Below are 20574 nucleotides of genomic sequence, written 5' to 3'. Positions count from 1 at the left end.
ACATTTGAAAAACTGTTTCAAACTAAAATTGCGAGTTAAGTATTTATTTGTTTGCTGCAGCAAAATCTGAGGGGTGTATTATGTATTCTCAGCAGTAAGGAGATAAAACATACATATACACAATGCAAGCCGACTAAGAGCTTTTATGGACTCAACACTGCCAAGATAGAAAGGGCTTCTGGGTACTTACAGCTCAAAAAACTGGCACCTACCAGTGTAATAGTTGAACTATCTGATTGCACAGCATTTGGAACCATTTCAAAGAGAAGGGGAAAGGAAGGAAGGGAGTAGTATCTAAATTCAATATTTCACTTCTCTGTTCTGTGCTAATCCTTAAAAGAATCCATAATGTGGCTGGTAGTAAATTAAACTCTCATCTTAGCAACAAAATGGTCCTACATCCCCCTTTGCCCCAGGGAAAGAGGTGCTGGAAGCCAATCTGAGCATGAGAGAAGCAATTTACTCAAAGCACCCTTATGCTTGGACTAATCTGAACAGCACAGAGACTTTGTAAGGCATCAGCTCAAAACCAACATAAATTAGAGCAATCCCAATTGAGCCTGAAGAGAGAAATGTAACAGTTTCATCTTCCAGTGTACCAAAAATCCAGTAGTGTGCTTCAGGTCTTGCACTCTGGAGATGGTGATCAGTGCTAGGACATCTACTTAGTTAACACAAGAAGAGCCCTGAAGACAAAACATTTCAGGTTTCGCAGTAATCTTGCTCTGCCTCCAGCGGTGCCAGGCCGGCTTGTCACAGAAGACAAGACAGCTGTGTCACCAGCTGCCAGGTACCAGAGATGGGGGACATTGTTCTAGGACATTTTATACATCTTAAGACCCATCAGTAGCATTTATGCTGCCGGTTTACAGTACACTGGAGGATTTAAATTAAAAAAAAAATATAAAAGAAAGGGATAGCCTACCTCCTCATACCTACTTTGTAGTAATTGCTTTACTACAACTCTTTACCGTACCTGGCCAGAGCTGAGGTTGTCTTTTAAGTCTGATACTGTCTTGCAGTCACTTTGCTGTTTTTCTCACATGGCAGGCATCACTCAAAATGATTTTAGTGAATGCTTTGTTTATTTACTTTGTTTTCATTTGTAATTCTTCAGGTTAAGTGAAAGGCTAAGTACAGATCAAAGCATACAGTCTGTATCCATTTAAATATATGTCAAAACTTTGAAATGCTATCATACCAAAATGCTTCCATCAAACTCCTTATCCATAGGAGAGGAAATAAAAGGAGGCCTAGCTTGAGGTCAAATTTCAGTCATTAAATGAGCACAGCTCCCACTGACAGCTGCATTCTCTGCCATTTTATTTCATTTCCATGGACACTGAGAAAACAATAGATTTGACTGGCGATTTTCATCTTAAACTAAAGGAATAATCCTAAGTAAGAAGTGGTTAAAAAGATCATTGGCCTGAAAAAGTATAATTTGCATCTTTTTATGTCACCAGAGGACTCAACCCCACAGCCCCAATTCTGCCCTTTCCTTTGTTGGGTCTGCTGAACTGTGCTTCAAGGAACAAAGAGTACTAAATCACCAGTGGCTGCTGGCAGAGAGATACAGATTCCAGCTCAGAACTGCACTTGATAGCAACTTAATTTTGTTGTTGTTACTAAATTATGCATTTCTGTTACAGCACTGAAGAAACTTTATTGTACTGGATAAGTAAAACATGGCAACCAACTTTAAAAAGAGTTCAGCTAAAAAAATGCTAGTGAGTACCATTTGATTGTCATTTATTTCTTGCCTATCTACAACATACATTTCCAAGTCTTCTGATGTTCTCTGACAATCAAATTTTCATCTGTTGATAGCATTAAAACTTTATCTTCATCTAACCACAAATTATATACCCACTAAATGTTAGTATTATCCAAGTGCCCTCTATCCAGTCATCCTTTCCCAGGAGGTTAAGAAATCAGTCTTAATTTTATCGTTTAAGATTGCTTAATTAAGATTACTAATTCCTGTGTTAGACTGAAAAATTACATTCACAAGTAAAAGGGTGACTGGATATTTTTTTAATTAGCATTTTGGCTATGACTTCCACAAGATTTTTGATAGCCATGAAGCAATTAATTTGTAGACTACCCAAAATAAATTGCATTTTATTGATAAACTATATTACAATTTGAAAATGTTTTTACCTTAGATTTGAATTTCATACCTACTAAAGCATAAGAATGTAATTTGAAAACAAAAGATTACTTCTGATTTTCAGTTGAGAGGGGGTTTTTTTTGTGCTTTTCTTTTTGAGAAAAAACAAACAAACAAAACAAAACAGCTATCTGTCATGCCCTGAAGTAAGCTGCACTTAAGTTATATAAATAAAAACAAAGACAGAAACTTGTGGAAATACAGAAATGTCATCTTTTCCCTTGTTCTCCCAGCATTTCTGTCATTTCTCATTTTTCTGATCTAAGACTGTCTCAAACTGCCCAAAGGTTTGTGCAGTTGACTTATTCTCAGCGGCTCTGCTATCACTACCAAAATGAGACATATAATAGACAGTTTAGGTAAACTTTGTTACTTTTCATTTGATTTCCTTAGTCTAAAACAACACATATATCTGCACTTCAAGCTTTCATTTTCCTTTTCTGACCAGTAAATTAATAGAACTTGTCAACGAAAAGCCTCAAAAACTGAGGAAGAAATCAATGAAGACAGCAAAATGAACAAAGGGACTGTCACTACACCTCCAGCTTTCCAGGCTATCAGTGCCCATCCTTTTAATCCTTAGTAAAATATTCTCATCCTAGTCCTTCATATCTACCTCCTACTTCAATTATCCCTGGCTGTTGTTATAATCTACCTAGTCTTTCTTCCCACAAAGCTAGATTTTCACCATTTCCAACACAAGCTTTCTCTGGAAAAACCACTCTGTTCCCTGATCTTTACCAAATTATATGGAAAAAAAATTACCATTTTTGAGGCAGACATTTCCTACAAGGCTGTACCTAAAATGCACTTAAATACTTCTATGCATTCCACTATATATATATATATATATATATAAAAGAAGAAGATATTTCAGCCAGAAACTCCAAACTTCTGTGTTAAAAAGAACATAACTAAACCTCCTGTATTCATTGTGAAGAGTAAGATTGCATTTTAGATTAAGGCAGAAAACTACCACTTTTAAAGGCACAAAGAACAAAGAGGAAGAAATATTAAATGTATTTTAGTATATGGCAATACACAGTTCTAACCAGATCATTAAGGAATTCTTAATGATAGTGTGTTACTATTAAGGTGAAGAATAGGAAACTGAGAGGGTAAGCAGTCAACAGCACGAAAAAAAAATGCCTCTGTAGCTCAGAGGTTGGATGTACACATGAACCAGAAGAAATCTTGCAAAAAAATTCTTCAAAAGAAGATATTCTAACCATAACTCATAGCAAGACTTTCAATAAAACCACCAATGCGTTCTGTTTTTAATAAGAATGCAGATTTAAAACTGAAGACCTTAATTGAGATTAATTCCTTGATCTGAACCTTCTGTTCCAGTTAAGTCACCAACTATGACGAGCAAACTGCCCTGCAGAGTGAAATTCTTATGAGGATACATCTAAGGAGACAGGACTTCCACTGTGTCCTACTTAAGCACTTCCATGAATGAAAAATAGAGCTGTAAAACACCAAGTGCCAGGGTCAGACCAGCACAGAAGTAAGAACTGTACCAACCCAGAGCTTAATGTAGTGCTGACACAGATGACAATTTTCAAGCTTTGTTTTTCAGGATTAAGGTAATTTCAAAATCTACAAATATAGATCTTAATCTAAATTCCTTCCAACTCGGTGTTTATTTAGTTCTAATGTAATCTAACTTCTGGCAGTCACATACAAAGAAAGTTTTATGCTTTATCTCTTAAGCAAAGAGTGATTAATAAGTAGTAAAATTCCAAAGGAACTATGAGAGATATCTTACCTATTTCATCTGCAAAAATGACTGTAAGCCATTTCTTATGACACTGAATTAAATATTAATGTACCTTAATATTACTCCTAACATTAAGAATCCTTGCATGTTAAATATTAAATCCACAACTAAAAGTAAGATTGGAAAATTACTTGCAAAAAATGTTAAATATGCCCTATAATAATATGAATTTGAAGCTGAATCTAGCTGTTACTATCAGGAATCACTGCCCCATGATTCCTGGGGGAGCAAGAAGGGGGTACACATGCACACGCTGACTCAAAACATCTCCAAAATTATGCTGGAGAGGCACAAGGTACAACTTGGGCACAATAGGAAAAGTGTTAATTTTGTGTAAGCACAGCAGCTTCCTACAAGAATGCTTATTTCTGCCTTTTGGTTCCACAGGTATCCCTGGCACACCTATGCTTTCTCCCTTGCTGCCTTTCTGGCCCCAGGTTTATATATGTCCATTTACACACAAACACTCCCTTCCAGCCTTTTCCCCCCAACTACAGTAAACAAGCCCGTGATTAATACATCTAAATAGGCCAGTAAGAATGTCAGTAATTTATGAAGTAATGCTGCTATTTGCAAATAACATGACATGCTCTGTAACAATTCAGGAAACCAAGTACAACTACATATGTTCTTTCAAACTGAAGGTTGAAAGTATTACATTGATTCATTCTGGATTTTTAGGTTGACATAGATTTTAAAGTTGACATAGATTTTAAAGTTTTATATTTGGCAACTCCAGGTCCAGCCCACTCTCAAGCTCACACAAACACCCATCTTTACTTGAGCCACCAAGTGTTTCCTGGGCAATCCAGTCATTACCATTTCCATATGCTTCCCACACGAATGGAATGAGGTATTAAAGTGGTAATGCTGTAGCCACAATGGTGCAGTAACAGACAAGGCAAGGCTTGAGGGCCAGGACAGCACCCACACAACCATACACTGCATAACCCACTGCAAACAGAGTTTGCTTCATTGCACAGTGATCATAAAAATCGCAGAATGGTTTGGGTTAGAAAGGACCTTAGAGATTATCTCATTCCAACTCATCTCCCACGGGCAGGGACACCTTCCTTCAGCCCAGTCTGCTCAGACCTCCATCCAACCTGGCCTTGAGCACTTCTGGGGATGTGACATCCACAGCTTTTCTGGGCAACCTGTGCCAGTGTCTCTGCACCCTCACAGTAAAGAATGTCTTCCTAATATCTAATCTATACCCACTCTCCTTCAGTTTAAAGTCATTCCACCTCATCCTATCACTCCTTTTACCCCTCGTAAAAAAATCCCTCTCCCCTCTCCAGCTCTCACAGCCTGGAGCCTTCTCTTCTCCAAGCTGAAAAACCCTCCCTCTCTCAGCCTCTCTTCACAGGAGAGGTTCTCCAGCTCTCTGATCATCTTCCCAAGATCCTCTGGACTCATTCCAGCAGGTCCATGTCCTTCTTGCATTAGGGGCCCCAGAGCTGGATGCAGCACTGCAGGTGCACCCCAGAGCAGAGCAGAGAGGCAGAATCCTCTCCCTCCATGTGCTGGTGCCTCAACGATGCTTTTGATGCATTCCAGGGTACAGTTGGCTTGCTGTGCACCCTCCTCTCCACCCTAAGGGTCTTCCAGTAAACAGAAGAAAATGAAATTCCTGCTACAGATCTCAGCTTTCACGTTATTTAGAACAGAAAAACTAAATATTTTATGATAAGGAAAAAAAGTATCAGGTATTTAGGATAAAACAAATTTTAAAAACCCAACTTTTGCACCCCATGCTGTTTGTACATTTTTAAAGCAATGCCAAAGAAAGTTTAGAAAGTTTCCTTTTTATAATGCTACATTTATAGGCAAAGTGTTAGCGTCTGTAGAAAGACAAATGCTTTTCCAACATATTTCTTTGATAAATGGGTTAACTAAATAAGAATTTTTGTTTTGGTTTTTTGTGGGTTTTTTTTTTTTTGTTTGTTTGTTTGTTTTGATTTTTTTTTCTCTCCTTATTTTTAATTAAGTTGGTCCCTTGCCTGGAGCAGCCAGAGTTGTTTACCCACAATGGCCATGAAATTCCCTGTGCTTGATGGTTTAATTATCTCCTCATTGCCTGGTAATTCTTTTAAGGTTATTTTTACTTTTTATGGGGCACAGCAAACAAAAAGAATCATCTGTCTGTCTTTGTTCAATGCTATGAACTTACTTACACTGTGTCCCCTTTTTCACATGATGACTTTTAAGTCGATGGATTAAATCAGAGTCTATTTTAAAGACAGTATAAATGCCACTGCAGTCCATGACCTATACAAACACCTGCTACCTACAGACATTACAGGATCTGAATTGTGTTTACTCCTCTGGTTGTATCACCTGTCAGATGCAGACAACTGTACTGAGAAGAGCACGATAAGTTACATGCACCTCCCACCTCAATGCTGGGTCTTGGCTTACACTGTCTGATTCTGTTAGTGGTCTGGGTATGATGAGAACTAGGTCTGAAAGCTATGAATATCCTTCACTGGGCTTGAATGGGAACAACACTATTTGGCCAGAAATAGAGCAAGCTGAAAGATAACCATGCATGAAGAAAGAGGGAAATCCAGTATCACTGACAAGCGGACAAGGTAGCTGTAGCATGTCAGGGATTTTACAATTTTTCTTCACCAATGAATACCTGTCATTAAGTTTAAAAAAATAGCTATATGCACTTTTCATTAAAAAAAAAAAAAAAAAAAAACTGTTTAATAATATGTAAGGATAGAATTTACTGTAGTCCAAGGAGGCAGTCAGCTCATCATTTCCTCTTCTATACACAGAAGTTCTCTAAACACAAACAGGAACAGAGCAAACTTTGAGGTAAGATGGAAAGTAGCCAAGTACACAAAGACTTAACTTCATTGTTAAAGATTCAGGAAAGCTGCAACACTGAGACTGTTTATGGCATGCTCCTTTGTTTCCCATCTGGTAGGCAAATTTCCATTAGCCTTGATGTTTCTATGACTCCCCAGAGGTTCCCTGCTCTGCAGACACAAGCTCTCCTCCAGTTTCTCATTGCCATTCAGCAGAGGCACATCTTACCTTGTCTCTTCAAGGATTCAAAATGCAAGTCTGACCCTCAGCCCAATCAGTGTTTTCAAGATGAAACCTATACTTCATACCAAGATACCAGCACTTGCGTGTCTCTCTTGCCATCTTGTCCCTTCTGTGAATTTCCAGAATCAACACATGAGGGGCTAATTCACTGATAGCTTAATTTAAAAACGAAATGTCGAAAATTAGGTTGTTTGGTTTTGGGTGTTTTTTTTAGAAAATAAAACCCAAAAGCCAAGATCTTACAGAGTGCTTCCTTGAGCTTCTGCAAGATCACAGCACTGCAAATGGGGTCAGAATCTGCTCCATCGCTTAGGGGAGGTGAGAGATGTGCGGCATTGCTGACTATACAACAAAGGCTCTTCTGAATTATTTACCACAGCACAACTAACAAATCATCGGGATGTAAAACTGCAACACTGCTCCAAATACAGAAATGAAAAACTAGGGTCATAACTGACAGCCTGGTATTGTCTTTTAAAATTGCTTAAAAATATATCTTCTGCTATGTTTTTAGTATTCCTGCACTTCATAATTCAATTTTCATAGAAGTATTTCTACCTTGGCCTTCAAATTTTAGTGGGAGACATTGCTCTTTCAGAGCACAAAAGCAGATTCTCAAAGCTGATGTTTTACAGAACTTAGGAAGCATCTGACAAGACAAATTCCCCATAGACATGGGCTAGACCTTCATCACTATTTTATTTAAAAATAGGTAAAAGGTTTTATGTTTCATGGTGTTTTGTGCTTTTTTTTTTCCCCCCATCTGGAACAGCTCATGAGGACAAAGCTAGTCCTTCTTTTTATAAAAGAAAGGAAAAAAAAAAAAAAAAAAAAAAAAAAAAAAAAAAAAAAAAAAAAAAAAAAAAAAGAAAACAGAGAGAGTCATAGCCGCAAACCTCAGATGTCTGCTTCTGGCAAAATGTCGATCCATGTAATTCTATTGTAACATACCAAAATTGATTGTCAAGGTAATTTCAGCACACTGAAAATGAATAATCATAATTTTCCTTTTGAAAAAGAGTACAGTTTTTGCTATATTCCCTTCTTGATATAAATCTTAATAAATATTCATAGATAACTCTAGGACACCTCATTAACAAGCTGTTCAACAAGTAGAGCAAGTGCTGAATTAGGTGCTTTAAATAATTATTATAAATGTGTCTTCTCATAGCAACACAGAAACAATTGTAGCCTGTTCCTTAGTGGAACATGAGATTCATTTAAGTATGATAACCAACAAGTGGTACCACCTGGAAGAAGGCTCCAAGGCCTGGCTGTACTAGAAAAACGAGTGGACAACTCCAGATAGGTTAGTTTCCATTTGTCCCCATTGCTCAGGTAAGAAGGGACTTGTTCCTGAACCTCTGGAGGCTCTGCTTATTTTGCTTCATGTGGGACTCCTCACCTTGCTTCCCAGATCAGCATCAGTAATTCCTCCAGCTTGCACCCATGGTCACATAATAGACAAGCAAGTTCTATCTGTAACTGGCAACTGGACCACCTGTGGCAACAGAAACAAAGGAATTTTCTCCTCACATGCAACAAAAAGTAAAATAAATAAGAAGTTTTTACCTTCCTTGTAACATCATACTACAAGAGAAGTAAGCTTAGAGGGTTACTTTGGTAGTCTAATGCATCTGTGGCAGCATTATTCTACTATCTTTGATCACACAACATGCCAACAGGCCCAATGACACAACGACAGCAGGCACATTACCCTCAAGTAGCATCCCAAACACTGAGACAGCAATGAGACCCATTCTCAGGAGCAAAGTTTTAGAGGTCAACTGGTGGCCCTCAAACAACAGGTGAGTGCTAGCCCAGAAAAAAAATATCAGGAAACAGGGTGACCAACCTCCAGGCTGAGAGGAGGGGGAAAAAAAAAGGGGAAAAAAAAAAGGAATTAGGACCAATACCATGATCACGGTTGGAGGTGAGAGCGCTGGACATCAGATCAGACAGGTTATTTCTGGAATACTTTTTATACTGGTCTAAAATAAGCTACCATTTATTCTTGCTTCAGTGTTTCTGTTCCTTTCACCCTGTGACTCAGTCACTCACTTTTCACATCGTGCTTTTGTCAGAGATCTGCTCTGTCAGGTTCCCAACATCTTCAGACCCGTCGTCAGCTGCAAAGTGCAGGATAACTCCTATTAACCTGAATATGGGCATCCACAACCTTTCTTTTGTACTGAACTGGTATTTCACATGATTTTACTTTTGTGCAAGGTTACCACACTTCGCCATTCAATTAAGAACACTAATCAAAACAAACAAACTAACTAACTAAAAAAAAAATAAAAGCTGCAAATGCTGAACCACAAAGATCCAAACTGAGACACAGTATCTCAATTTACACTTTGAGTACAAGCGACAGCTAAAATTCTGACCTGCCAAGGAGGATTTACACCAGGTTTCCTTTGCTGAAAGCTATGAATGGTAAAACTTAAAGCTGAATTTTCCTAAGACTACATAAACATAGAGGGGCACTGCCTACTGTGTCCCTCCAGAACCCATACACACATGCAGTATGTCTCTAAGCATAGATTTACTGGAATGTCTGTATTTTCTGCTGATAAATCTTTCACATTACCTCCAAAATACTGATGTTACAGGTATCTATGTGAACATTTTGTTCTGTAAAAAGCATTATAGTAGGCACAAAAGAGAGGGAAGTGCTGTTTCCTCACTAAATACTCCTACTGTTTCACAGTACTTTTCAATTCTCTTCTTAAAAGAAGTGATTAATACAAGTTGTCATTTTATAAAATATTCTTTCTTCAAACATATTCAGCATGTCTTGACTTATATCTTAAGTATATCTACTCTTCTTAATTTACCACCAGATTAATTACTGATCAATTTTAGTGCAAGGTACTATGTATATTTACATGTATGTTTTGGCAGCCTGAATTAATTTAATAATCCCAGCATGAGGATAGCTTTGCTTTTTCCAGTATGCAGTTCTGAGGGAGCCATTGTGACCAGGCTTTTCATTTTTGTCAGAGAAAGAAAATCCAATTTATAAAAACCTAAAGCTTTCATGGCGTTACATCAAACTGCTTTCTCATTTCACTTGCAGATATATAACAAAGCAGTTCAACAACTATGCACACAACCTTTACAGGCTGGTCTTCTAATCCCTCTTGCTTTTATGCTTTGCTAAGGAAACTCATCTCTTGGTGGGTTCACATCTTGATGGTAAAGAAAGTGGTTTGAAGGTTTCTTGTGAATGTTACTTTCTCTCACCTGGGTCAGAATTTTTGTAGCATCAGGCATTGCTAAAGGAAAACTTTGAAAGGACTCCAGGCTTTCCTGACAAAGGATGTACTTTGCTAACAAACAACTGTCCCAACTCCCACTGTCACTTAAGCTCTCTTGCTATGCTTGAACAATATTAAGCTGCATTTGAACTTTTTAAAGCTCTCACATCATACCATTCTTAAGAAGACTGATACCACAGGAACTGGTTTATACATACACCACTTCATACACACACATTCTGTAAGGGAAAGACAATAAACTCCAACAGCATATGCCATTTGATATCAGATTAGGTGTAATTTTATTAATTTTATTTTTAAATCCATATCTGCATACCAGATCATCCTAGATGAATGATAAGTGGCTGTAATAGAACTCTAAAATATTAAAGAGGTCTCACCCACCATTGTTTTATCATTTAACAACTTTTGTCCTACAGTTTAAAAATACATATCTCAAATAACATTTCCAGCAATACATGTGGTTTCCCTAACCAGTAACTAACTACAAACACAGGCCACCTAACCACACTAAAACTGAAGACTGATTTTTCAGTGTAACAGCAATCTTACAGTAACTGCTCAAACATATTCTCTTATTCAAACAAGGTAAATTCAAGACAAATTTAGACCATGAAAAATAAGCGACCTCATATTTAACAGGAGTATATGCAGTAAAAACACACTTATCTATGAAATGAGCCATAAAATGTGGCAGCTTCTACTGAGTTTGTAAAGAATTCCAAATGCTTTCAGGCTTCCTCATATTTTACACTGCCATCTAGTGTAGGCTGTATTCACACTTTCAAAGCTTCCAACTATCAGCACTTGAGGTATCCAAATCCCCCCCCAAATTCCACAAAAATAGTGACCATCACTTTTGTTTAAAATTATCTGGAAACTATTCATTTCTAGAAGGAAGAGTCTACACCAGCCAGATGAATCAAAATAGCAAAATTTAAAGTTATCTGATACCGACAGCAGGAAAGAAAAAAAAAATTCCTAGGGATACAACAATTATGAATTGTTGCTCTGTGGCTAAACAACCACCAAATGTGGTTCATTGGGAAGAATGTTTAATGTAGATTCGCTGAGTGAAAAATCAATGCAAGTTAAGCATCTGTGCCTGTATAGAAACTACAGATCAAATTAAACAATATTTCTCAATAGTGGGTCTAAACTGAAAATGCTTATTTTGATTTTTTTGTTTGTTTGTTTAAACCAGGTGTTTTTTCACCGTTTACATCCTCTGTCTTTATTGCAAGGCCCAATCATCAGATCATGGCCTGATGAGCCAGGTCACACTGCTCCTGTGGAAAGAGCTGCCGGGCAGGATTGCAGTGCTTCACAATCAACTTCCCAGGCAGAGGCAACATTCCTGAATTATCATTTCCAGCTAACACAGAGAGGCTACGCCACATGGTCAGTCTTCAAAAGACACACAGATTCTGTGCCATGACAGACAGTAACACAGAAATTCCAGATAGAGGGTAGCTCTGGAGCTGCTTCTGAAGTGGGGGAAAAAAAGCTACCCAACCCACGCACTTACTTGGCTAAAGCAAAAAGGCACTTCTTGAACACTCCAACTTCTAGATTATTAATTTGAAAAATTAAAGATCTTCTCATCAATTGAAAGTGTATTTTTAAAACTATAAAAATAGCAGACTGACGTTACTGTGAACGTCAAATGCAGTATCTCCTACTCTGTGTACCAAACTCTGTTCTCATTTACAGAGTTAAATGGAATAACCCAATAAAGGCGTTTATTCCAAAATTCCGCCTCTATAGCAGAGAAAGTTATTTCATCCTGTAAAACTCAATTCTGTTGATACCTGTTTTATTTAGCCATTTACACAAACACAAGGTAAACAGAACCTGTTACTGCTGGAATAGAAACACCGTATGACACCAGGGAGTTGATGGATCCTGCTTAATGCTCTTTTTGCACAGCCACAAATACACAAGATACCAAGTCACATATAACACCTAGATTTAAGACCCATTTTCATCTTTTTGAGCCATTTTTGTAACAGAAATTGCAACAGAATTGTAACAGAAATATGCACCCTAAGTTCAGTGCATCTTACTAGCATTGCTATGTGACAGGTTCACACTCCATAACTAAACAAACAATACAAAAGTCTGATGGTACATGAAAAACTGTCAAAATATAATAAAGGCTTGCTTTCTGCAACACTTTCTTCCTCTTAATTGTCCATTACATATCCACCTCTTACAGTTACAATAAAGAAGTGTCTTTCTAGTGCCTCATATTGAGATTTCGCTCTATTTGCTGAATTAGTGTTTTTGCAGCAAGAAACTCCAATTGACACGCATACAGCTAACAGAATTAAAGAAATTGATATAAATGGAGGTGTTTTAGTTATGTATATATATTAATTTTAAGAAAAAATGCTCCCTAGATTGACTTAGCACAGACTGACTGTGCTTGGGATAAATGTTCACTGAGGTCACAGTATAAGGCAAAATTTCATAGAAACAGGATATACAGTAAAACAAAAAAATCCATCAAAATAGGACAGATGAATTTGATTTTCAGTGCCACGACACCCAGTAACAGAGAACAAACTCAGCCTGCCAAAGTGACCTCAATAAATAGCATCCTATTTAATAACTTTGCCAACATACTATGTCAAGTAAGCACCTTTAGCTCGTGCTGTCTTATATGTTTTCATTAAATACAGAATTCTTCAACATTAAAAACAATCTAAGGGAACCTATGGGGCAAATTCACTCACAAATAGGAAACGGCTTAGTTTGCCAGGCTAAGGCAAAAAGCCTATTAGCATCCAAACCCATGGAAAGCAATATTAAACCTCCTGTGCAGAACAGAGCTGTAGCTACTGTAAATAGAAGAACTGTCCTGCCCAGTCTCTTCTGGATTCAGAAGGGTGGGATCTGTAACACTGGACAAGCAGAAATAACTCTACACATTTTAAAAGTCCCACTAAAGATACTAACGTCAAACAACTCAAACCCCATTGCTGAAACATAGAAGCAAACTTTATCACTGTCAACTTGAAAAACCTACAAAATAAGTTAATACAATTTGTTCTATTCATTCCCTCTTAAGACAAATTAATCATCATACCATGCACAGCATAGGATGCCCACTTCACTTTTCAGTATGTTATCTCAGTATACCTTGCCAAAAAGGTACACGAGACTTGGAAGACAGACAACGTATCCTATTTCCTGACAGCAATTTTCACAGTAGAATGGATTGTATTAATCTGATTTGCTGTTTGAGACTCTGCCTATACTTAGTTAATTTATGATGACAGAAGAAATGGGGAAAAAACCTTTTTCCCAAAAATGACCCGTTACTGACCTGGACAATTGAATCTACTTTTACACATTACAGGGAAAATGGACTAAAGAATTCTCCATCAGTAACTTGTCCTTTTTTTTTTCCCTCCTTAATATTCAGCTGCCAAGCAGTAAACACAGCCTTCCAAAGAGCAGGAAACTGAAATTCACAAGCCTCAACTCCCTTTTAGAATTGTCAGTGTGCATTTTGTATGAAGACCAGCAAGTCTTCTTAATTAAAATCCTCTATCACTGTGAAGACATCTGTGAGCTGAAGTCCAACTCCAACCTTGTGCGACCCAGCCAGCCCTTCAAGGTTTGCCTCAGGTTTTCTGTAACAGATCAGCTATCCAGGACAGGAAAACCTGAGAAGCTAACAGACCAGATCTGTATCTGGCAGAGTTAAGGAAGAATTAGGCATTCCCTTAAAAAAAAAAAAAAAAAAAAATCTTAAAGACTGCAAGAGCAAAATCGACTGTGACTGCTGCCGAATAAAGAGATGGATAATCCAGGACAAATTCGTAGTGAGATTGTCAGGTTCGTAGGTGATAGGAGGAAGTGTAGGGAGGGCTCCTAAACCCAGGGCAAGTAGTAGGCAAAAGCTAAGGCTTGGTGAGGCTGGAACAGCCAGAACTGCCAACTCACCCCAAGTAACATTTCAGCCTTCCATCTGCCCCACATTTTGACATGCAAAGTGAGATTTACAAGTTAATTTAAAAAACCAAGGAAAAGTATTTCACAGAATTTGATTTATACCAGCCCAGATTGCTTTGGAAGAAGGAATCCTTCCTCAAAAGTGTAATAAATAACATTCACTATTCATCAACAATAACAATAAAGTATTAGTGTAATACAAGATATATAATAAACCAAACAAAACTAGCCCTTCCTAAAAATTTCCATCAGTCAGAGCATTTGGCATACAGGAAAGATTATGAAAATATAAATTAGGAAGAGAAACATAGCCCAAGTGTTAAAGAATGCTAGTTCAAGTTATCATAAATATTAAAGAAACGTGGCTGTTGGGAATAATTGTCCACCTTTCAATTTGCCTTTGTTAGCAAACTATTTTACTTTCTCTTCTAACTCTGTTACATAAACCCAAAAAGTATTGTTTTCATATTTCTCTGCAGAAGTCATATGCTAAAAATACATATCCATAACAAGCTAAATAATTCAGCAGACCTATCAATCGCACTAGTTTGCCTCAAAATTCACTGTGAATTTTAGGCCTAGGCCTATTGAAACAATTACTTCACCTGCAGACTAACTCACAGCCTGCACTCATTACTGTCAGCCAGCAGCACTGTCCTCTGCAGGCTGACTTCGATGCTCCAGGCAGATCTTCTACTGGTGCGGTTTTTATTGGGGCCTTTTTTGTCTTCTTACAGTACAGCAGACTTCTAGGTACTAAACACAGTACTAATCTTGCATTTCTGTTTCACAAAACCTTCACCTGATGTTCTGAAATCTTCCGGTCAGATCAGAAGACAAGGAGACCACAGACCATAAAGGAGGATCTGTAAGAGGCACCTGGATACACCTGCTCAAATTGATATACCTTAGCCTGAGGAACACTGACTTCTTTGATCAAAAAGAACTAAGGCAGTCTCTCCAGAGAAAGAGAAGCCAGACCAAAAGAGCAATCAGTAGCACTTGCAAGGTTTGAGGAACCCATAGAGAACTGGAACTCGAAGCTTCAGTTAGTCCAGGAAAGCCAGTAAAAGAAAAGATTTATTTTAAAGGGAGGTTTAATCTTATCTTGAGCACTGCAGAAACTGTCAGAAAGCAGAGGGGAAAAAAAGCAAAAATAGGGCTCTGAAGTAGTAACATTGCCACATGCTCTCACTGATGCCATCAGGGCTGTAAAAATCTCACAGGACTAATTGCTGTTCATGTTAATCCTGTGACTTTTATCTTCATTTCAGTGGAATTATCAAAATGTGTGAAGTAAACAGCATTCAGCCCTGCATGGATAGATACAGTAATGAAGGCTTACATACACAAACTCCATCCAATATACAGGTTCACAGAACAAAAAAAGGCTAAGATACCACAGGGCTTTAAAGCTAGCTCATATTTAATCACGTAAAATAAAAATAACATTAAAAAAAAATCAAGAGACTAGAAAACTGCCTTTTTAAAGACTGCTATAACACTTCCAAATACTTATCTGAATATAAGAAGTTTTGTTAGTAACCAATTATTTACATGAACTCTTGCTTTGATACAGACCGAGAATGAGACATTCCCCCCACCATTCCTGCTATGTAGACCTCATTTAAATATAGAGAGTGCCTGCAAGCCAGTGAAGACTGAAAATCCTTCTCATCTTTGAGATTGAGAGCCAGATTTAAATGGCATATGTATGGCCTGATTTTAGTATATCTATTTTAACACATCATTAATGGGTAAATAAACAAGTAAATTTCTTCTGGCAAGGAAGAGAGATGGAAACATAATTATACATCAGATGAAAACACAGCTCCACAAAGACTTCATCCTGTTATTTCTATTTCAGATAAGCCGGTGGGTTAGTTTTGGAGACTAAGCAAGCCAGGAGTCCCAGGCTCTGCCATCCATGCTTCAAAATCTCTGTCATTTTCGGGAAAAAGAAAACAGAGCCCTACTGGATCACAGATCAGAAATCAAACATCATCCCCCATCCCCCCCCTTTTTCTGGCTGATACAAATTCAAGTTACAACTCTGCTCAACTTAATTATCTGTAATACCTTTCTTGTGGTTTCCATTACATCTCAGCAGACGCTGCTCTTTGCAAGATGGGGATGGGGATCCTATAGCTCAATTACTCCATCGAATTAACCCTTTAGCGTCACCTACTGAACCCGCTACCCGCCTCCTCGCCCAAGTACCCCCAACTTTCGAAGGTGGCAGAAAACCTCTGCAGGCAAGGTTCTCGAGACCCCCTAAAGCCCCTTCCGAGGGGCCAGGGCCGCAGCGGCACGGGGCGGGGGCCGGCACCGCGGCCAAGGCAGCAACCCGGCTCCCCAGCGGGCAAGGCAGCCGCCGTCGGGAGAAAGTAGGGGAGATCCCCAGCGGGTCCCTGGCAGCTCGGGCCTTCCGCACCCGCGGTGATTCACAGAGAGGGCGGCGGCGGGGCGGGCAGGGGTCCCCGGGACGGCCGGGCCACCTTCCTTCCCTTAGCCCCGGTGCTGAGGGGGCGGGAGAGCGGCGGCCGCCCCCGGCGCGCTCCCGGCCGGATTCGCCACTCGCCGGGCTCCCGAGGAACGCGCCTCCTTCCCGCTGCCAGGGCTGCGCGCCCGGCGGGCTGTAACCTTAAGAAACTTGATAAGGGAATAAAAAGGGAGGGACTTTGCCGGAACCGATTCGCGGCTTTTAATCGCTCCTGACGCGCCGGAGCCGGCGGGCAAAACAAGGAAACAAAAAGCCCCTCGCCCCGCGGAACGAGCCCCCCGCGCCCCGCCCGGGCGGCGTTACCTGTCCGGCGGCGGGGCGGCCGGCGCGGCACTTTCCCCCAGTGCGTGCGGGAGGCGCTGGGCGGCTGGCGAGCTGCTATTTATAGTCCGGAGCCTCCAGCAGCGCGACGGACGGAGAGAGGAAATGAAGGGCTGCGCGCCGGGGCAGCCGGAGCGGAGACCAGCCCGCTCCCTGCCCCTGCCGCCGGGAGGGCGAGGTGCGGGCGGCGCTGGCCGCGGGCACAGGCGCTCCTGCCCCTTGTGCCACCACCCCTGGGAGTCTCCTCCCAATGTCACCGCAGTCCAGCGGCGGCCCCGGAGCCCCGCGGCGGCGAAGGGGAGCCGCCTCCGCCTCCCCGGCAGCCCTGCGGCCAGCAGGCAGCGCGGCGCGGCTCGGCTCAGCCGCGCAGAGGTGACCCGCTACTGCTGCTGCTGGAGGAGGCGAGACCGACACTGGGGTGTGGGAGGGAGAAGCCGCCGCTTGCCATTCACCTCCTGCCGCCCAGAGGGAGCCCGGCCTCCGCGGCCGCCTCTGCCGGAGGCTGGGAGGCGGTGGCGGGACCCGGCCGGCCCGAGGGGACGGTCGGGCAGGGACGGGGTCGCTGCCAGGGAGCAAGCCTCGGATCGGCACCACCCGGAGCGCTGTGGCTCAGGGGAGCGCGGCATGACCCGGGGAAATGTTAGTCACTTCCCCCTCGCGGAGATGGAAGCAGGGGCTCCCCGGGAGGCAAGCGAGCGGCTCCCCGTAGCCTCCGGCCCGGCTGCCTGCCGGCTGCTGAAGTTTGGGGAGTGGGCGATGAGGAGATGCCCCGTCCTGGCAGGGAGAAAGGTGGGAGGGCTTCACCTCCAACAAAGTATTAATGGCATCCATATACTCAGCCTTCAATCCACGGCATTCTAAAAATTGGTCTTGTGTATAAGGCAACAAAGGTATTAAGACAAGTAATTTCTCAAGCGTCTCACTCGATAATAATCATCATATTATCCAGTGTTGGGGTTTTTTTTATTTCTCTTGTAGTTAGATAAGCTCTGGTATTTCAAACTTCAATCAGTCCTGTTGAGACTGCCTGTGCATTATTGCAGGGCACTATCTGGGATTTGAGCAGCGTTAACTCACTCCTACACCATCATTCTCCAAGCAACTCAAGTTAATACAGATTAGATAGCTACCTTACCCTACTTAAGCATTTATTACAGGGTTGAATTTAGCGTTTCCTGTGTTGTAATAGCTGCAGTCATCTACAGGGTGTGAGGACAAAGCCTAACAGTGATCTGTGCAAAGCAAGACTGATTCAGCTGCAAGACCTTGATGTCAAAACAGAGATATAGACATATAAAACTGGGAGCAGAGACACAAAGATGGGAGCTAACCATATACATACATTATAAGCTATGCAAAATTGAAAGGAAAACCCTGAGAAGGCACAATACAAATATGTGATCTTGTCCAAACACTTAAAGTAATACACAAAAACCTAGCTTGATGGAACTACCCATTTATATAAAGCTCCTCGTGCATAAATGTGTGCAGAGTCAGGCTCATATTGAACAAACCATCATAACAAAGTGAAACTGCCTTTTCAATTCAGAGATTAATCTTTTGAGTATCTCTCATGAACAATACTTTGCTTCTCACAACAGGAATTTCTTCACAGTCTTCCTTGTTGTTCAATTTTTAATGCTCCATATTGTAACACATAGCAGAAAAGATCCTGCCAGCACAGGAATTGATACCAGCAGATTCAGAGTGTCACCAATGACAATCCAGCCTCTGAACAGGGAACTTGCAAAACTTGGCTACGTGTATTTCAATTGTATAGGCTGCTTCTTTCTCTGTGCTCCCTTAAGAACCGAATACTCTTGAGGTTTAGCCTGTGGTAACTTTTCAAATGAAAGCAATCCCAAGCTCTTAGATGTGTTCAGAACTGAGGACAAAGCCTATAAAAGTGACAGCCTGTTAAATTTGGAAGGAATTGCTATGAGAGCTCCTGCTTACTTATTTCAGTAATGAAACCTTAAATATGTATAGCACTGAACATATAAGAGCAGTTATCAAAAATATAGTCTTGAAGAACACTTTTTCTTGGGCAAGACTGTTGTACAGCTACTCACAGTGCAGACCACAGGAAGGAAAAAGGCTGATTTTTAGATTAGTCTTACATGAAAATCCAAGATGTTAGTGGAAGATGCCTGTTCAGAAACCTGCCCTATGTCAATATGGAAAAAATATGTAAGATAATCAGAGCTTTATCCCCCTTCTGAAATGTTTTAAATTTGATATATATTCTAAAACTCTCATTTGTCATGCAGTCAAATTTTTCAGAGCTTGAAATTACACTTAAGCATAAAAAATGTCACCTAATGTTCAAAAATACCAAGCTCCAAATGATTTCAAATGTATTTCAATGCTCCCTACCTCTGAAAATCACATTTCCTTAAGTGCTTAGATATGGATTTAGGGTGTCTAACTGGATCCACTCAGGCTTGAAAATTTTAGCCTGCCTATACCTGTGCTTCGTAATAAATGTATCAGAAAGCTTCAGACAAGTTATAAAAGCATTCTCAAAAAAGCATTGCAGACTTGAGCCATTAGAAGACGCGACACCAACCTGACAAAGTACTTGAGTGTGTAATTCACCTCATTCTGGTATATGGAAAGTAGCGTCTGAAGCCCAGACTTTAGGAGACATCTGCAGTAGCAGAAGAAAAATTAATATGAAGCCCCTGCTGTGGTGGTTTTTTTGCTATTAATATCTTCCCACTATTTCCCACCACCTTCCAAATCAACGTGCTTATTGCTCTGAAATCTTCCTTTCTGCTATCTCCTTAAGTCCTATGTGTAACATCCAATATTCCACCTTATAAATATTAAGTCTTTATCAGGAGTCTCTTCCTTAGTGAAAAAGGTGAGGCTGAGAAGGTGAGGGAGAAAGCAAACAAGAAATTAGACTGTAATAGACTTAAAACTTCCTAAGGGGACAATGCATAAGGCCATTGGAGAATACTCCCTCTCTGCTAGCCAGATCCAATCTGGCTAGCAAGCTTTACTATTTCCAGGCCAAGGCTTGGGATCAGCGAGAACAATAAATTGTTGAAGAACTTCAGGATGAGAGAACGAAGTAGGATTTAATGGCCTGTCAGCAGCTGGAGTAGAGCCTCTGTGCTGGAGAAGCTCTAGCAAGCAATTAGTCTCCCATTGCACAGAGGGAAATAACAAGGATGATTGGAATTTACTAAACTTTCAAGGAAAGGCAAAGGTCTGAGCAAGAAAAAATGCAAATATTTATTGTTGTAGGCCTTTGCTCGGAGTACGTTTTGATGGATAGAAAGGGTTTGTTTTCAAGAAGCTCTTTTTGTGTTGTCTTCGATGTGCATTCTCTGTAGCAGTTTATCAAGGGAAAGGAGTCCATGGACACTAAATGCAGGTGGGGCTGTCATGCTGACATTGTGAGGAAGCAGGGCTGTGTCAGGCAGAGCAGTTAAATTTAGACTCAGAACCAAAGAGAGACTGAAGAGGATCTAAA

The 20574-nt window shown here is 40.3% G+C and overlaps 1 protein-coding gene across 2 annotated transcripts in view; it reads right to left on the bottom strand.

Annotated features, from left to right (window-relative positions):
* INPP4B (inositol polyphosphate-4-phosphatase type II B) overlaps positions 1–20574 on the bottom strand; it is a 336440-nt gene that overhangs the window by 295404 nt on the left and 20462 nt on the right. The window contains exon 1 of one of the 2 annotated variants that reach the window (XM_027885673.1): positions 17073–17377. The exons of the other annotated variant lie outside the window; for it this stretch is intronic. The gene's annotated coding sequence lies outside the window, so the exon portion shown is untranslated. Of the gene's footprint in view, positions 1–17072; positions 17378–20574 lie in introns of those variants that run through there. 2 annotated transcript variants of the gene reach the window in all.

The sequence above is a fragment of the Empidonax traillii genome, unplaced genomic scaffold, assembly GCF_003031625.1.
Source record: "Empidonax traillii isolate 1590-97213 ecotype Southwest subspecies unplaced genomic scaffold, ASM303162v1 scaffold170:size2694500, whole genome shotgun sequence".
In the NCBI taxonomy this organism is placed as follows: Eukaryota; Metazoa; Chordata; class Aves; order Passeriformes; family Tyrannidae; genus Empidonax; species Empidonax traillii.
Note: the sequence above shows the minus strand (reverse complement) of the source record. Positions and strands in the feature narration are given on the sequence as shown.